Genomic DNA, 3,711 nt, shown 5'->3' with positions numbered 1-3,711 from the left:
AAACAGTTCCATTTTTTTTAACAGTGTAGTTAAATTACGAGGTAGCGGGGCTAAGTTACTGAGTAATTTCCGCACGACAGTAAAAGTGATAAAAAACGAGTATATAAACAAGGATGAGAGGTTAAATGCTATTTGCAATGCGGAGAATTGGGCGCTTTAGCAAGACCCAGGGGAAATTAGTATTTTAATATAACAAGTTCATTCCAAATTTCACAGTACGTAAATAAGAATCTATATATTCATTTGGTTTATAAAGGTCACTTGAAATATCGAAGTACAGTTTAAGTGTGGGTGTGAGGGATGGAAATGGTTAAATTATTCAGTGCAAAGATTATTGTGACTCCATGCATGTGCAATATTTATCTAATTTTAGCCTTCCAAGCTTGCAAGGCAAGTGTCCAGACCCTCCTTCGTAGAAAGAAGTGCAACTTTTCCTTCCGGTCTGTAGAGCGATAATTGATTGATTTTGGTTGATCCCTCTATGTAGAGAAGTGGAAGACTCCGATTCGATAATTCTTTGAAGCAGAAGAAGAACAAAGGCAATCGTCATCGTCTGTCTTCCCATCCCGAGCAATATTTCACCTCGCCGAAAAGGTGATGACTCTTGGTTGGTTTTCTTACAAAATACATTTCGTTACAAATCTTCGCCTCACCTTCCAAAATTCTTTACCAAAAAGGATTGCAGTGATTCGATTAGTGCAACGAACAATATAAAGCGAAAGAAGTTGGGAAAGCAAACAAACCGCTCCGAGTCGAGACGAGGATCTACCTAACTTAGAAGTTCTTCTCAATTAAATAAATGTAATTGATGCACTTTCTGAATATTTCTGTTTGCTTTTGATAATACCCTATATCAGTTCTCATTGGGATTTAATCGGTGGTCATCTTGGAAAAAAGTGGCGAGAAAAGTGAGGAAAATTTCCTTTCTAAGAAATGTAGGAACTCATCTATTAGGAGTTTTAGCGTCTTTCTATCTCATTTGAAGGGGAGAAATTTTTTTCTTGGTACGTTATCAGTCGCGAAAAGTAAGTGTGTCTCAGGACCGAGAACTATAATCAAGACCCACTCCCGGATGAAATAGTGGCTTCTTCTCTTCTTCGATAGTAAAGAGAGCGCGTGACATATCCTCGAGGACGCGTAGAGTGCCAGGGAGGCCATCTAGGCTCATCATCGAACTCGATAAAATCAGAGCGAACGAAGAAAGAGCTCGATCAACTTTCTTTTATGCTTGTCGTCTCTGATCTGTTCGACTTCAGGCATGTAATAATGTTCAGTTCTTCGTATACCGTTACCATGGAAAGGACAAGCAAAGAACTCTAGGACAATCAGCTTAGTTGAATACATGTCATCTTCCCTCCACGGGCTTATATACCTTTAAACAATGCTTTGAAATTTCGAATTTTTTGATATACCTGAAAGATATAAAGCTCCACTTACATCCCACATATGCGATTAGCTTCAAACAGTACTGTGAAATTTAGAATTACCTTGGTATACTAGAATTCAAATCTCCCCTTGCTCGCGCACATTGACAAAGCACACAAGTTTCATATCCCCAACAGTTAAGATTTATAAGATCCATGTCCTTACTAACACATTAAAACGTCGCAGCCGTGGCTATCTCAACACTTAACGAAACGGCCATAAACCTTATGGAGTTCGGTCTTAGTCTTGGCCAATATGATCTCTTCAATAACACTAGCCAAGTAAATGCAAAAATGCACCAACTTTTTCCTGTTAAGGAAAAGTTCCCATAGTTTCAAAATTCCTGACTTTTCCATGTTGTTTTCCCTGACTTGTACCAACCTTGTTTTATGGAATAGCTTATGCCTTGTTTTTTTGAAATCGAGTCTCATCACAACAAATACAGCTTGAAGACGTTTTTAATTAAATGAAAATAATTATCGAATTCGGTCAGGTCATCACAGAGAAACATCGTCAGCAACATGGCATTCGACCCAAACACCAAAATCGCTACATTCGCTATTCTTACTCCGCTTCAATAATGGGAAACAGATGGTGTTTGCTTGTTTGTCCGACCCCTTTTGAAATATCCTCTCGTGTATTTCTGGCTAGATACCTTTTGTAACCGTGTTTTGGCCCTTGCGGAATATAATTCTATTCCCACGCTACTCTATCTGCCTCTGGCGGCGCCGAAACTTTGTTTCCATAAGCAAATAGAAGCGTTATCATCGTCCTTTTTAATATTAAAACATAGGAAAAGGGCGTGTTGGGCGAAACTCTCGTTTTAGATTTGTTTACCAGGTTCTGGTTGGGGCTGCAGCAATCCTTCCAAGCCATTTCAATCAAGGTACGCGCGCTGTACAAGCTCCGATGTAAATTTCATAAGCGGCCATACGTCTAAATTTTATCCCGTCACTTCCCATCCTTTATTCACTAGAATAAATTGAACGGACTCTATTTCCCGAGGCTGTTTTAAAGGTGCTTTCACACTTGTTCCCTGGCATTTCCTTATATTGCAAGTTGTACGATTATTATTTCCGGAAAATTTGGAACTTCAGCATGTAAGGAATTTTAGCGAGTGGTTATAATGTACAGTTTATGTTTAGCTTTCATCTAGCTAAAAATATGTTTATTTGTGTTTGGGTTACGATTTTTCCATCTCTGAAAAATTCTTTCTGCGCCTTAATACCATATCGAGAACTACGAATGATTTTTTATCAACCTCACTTAGTGTTATTTTTGCATACCATTGGTATGATGCGTCTGTCACAGTATTCAGTGTTAAATTGAAGCAATGAATATAGACTCAATAATAGTTAGTATATTTCAGAAAATACACAAAACTAGTTTGATGGAATTAGAGATGTCAGTTGATAATTTTAATAATCATTTCTATCAGTGCTTCTAGTATATTTTGGAGTACTAACGTTACTTCATAAATTTAACTATGAAATACCGACAAAGCCAGATATTTATTTTTCCCTAATTACGGTAACTTCAAATTTCTACAAAGTCGCAATTAAAAGATATGCGGTGGATGAAAGCCTTCAGTCGGGCGAGGCATTAGGGACGGTAAAATGTATTTAGCTTTCGGTGCTAATAGATTTCGTAACGCCAGCCTGATAAATTTAATTCTCGCGCTTTCCCCAAGGCGACAGTAAATTTGATTTCGTGGTTCAGACGAAATTTGAATCACACTTATATACAGCATACTCGCCTAGCTTCATGTTATTTCTATTGGTTTTGTTATTTTTCTTAAAATTGACTTAAAAATATTCTTCTGGATAAAAGTGGTTAATAGATGGTTTCTCTAAATTGAAATTTTTATACCAAAATTCAATGTCCATATCCTCCAAATTTGTATAGTCCGAACAAGGCTTTCGTTTCCTTTTCGAGCAGGATATGAAAGACAAAATAACAGAAAGAGCTCATAAATATTTCGCCATCTAATTTAATCCTGTCGTCAGGACATAGCTGAAATCTGCGTCATATCCTTGTGTCTCGTGTCCGTTTCAACGAAGAAAAGTAAGGAATTTATAAATGGTGAAATGGAATGAATACATGTAGTAGCGTAAAAGTTCATTCGACTGAATTAAATTTACTTCGCTATATCACCTAGAAATTTCTGTAAGTTTGAAAGTACAACGGAGGGATATTACATACAAAGTACAGGTATTAGAAAGATTATCAGAGCTTCATGGTTATCCTGTTTCGAGCAACTATGGTCTACTTAAAACGAACCTACAA

General features: G+C 37.2%; 1 long non-coding RNA gene across 1 annotated transcript; it reads right to left on the bottom strand.

Moving 5' to 3' along the window:
- Positions 1-544: 544 nt before the first annotated feature.
- Positions 545-1,865, bottom strand: LOC149651191 (uncharacterized). Its single transcript, XR_016370881.1, has 3 exons — positions 1,807-1,865; positions 1,488-1,734; positions 545-1,412 (listed from the first exon to the last, which is right to left on the bottom strand). It is a non-coding gene; the product is annotated as an uncharacterized LOC149651191 (long non-coding RNA).
- Positions 1,866-3,711: the final 1,846 nt, after the last annotated feature.

The sequence above is a fragment of the Phalangium opilio genome, unplaced genomic scaffold (assembly GCF_054372755.1).
Source record: "Phalangium opilio isolate 3A_F unplaced genomic scaffold, DU_Popi_V2 ptg000082l_1, whole genome shotgun sequence".
In the NCBI taxonomy this organism is placed as follows: Eukaryota; Metazoa; Arthropoda; class Arachnida; order Opiliones; family Phalangiidae; genus Phalangium; species Phalangium opilio.
This window is presented reverse-complemented; position numbering and strand designations above follow the sequence as displayed.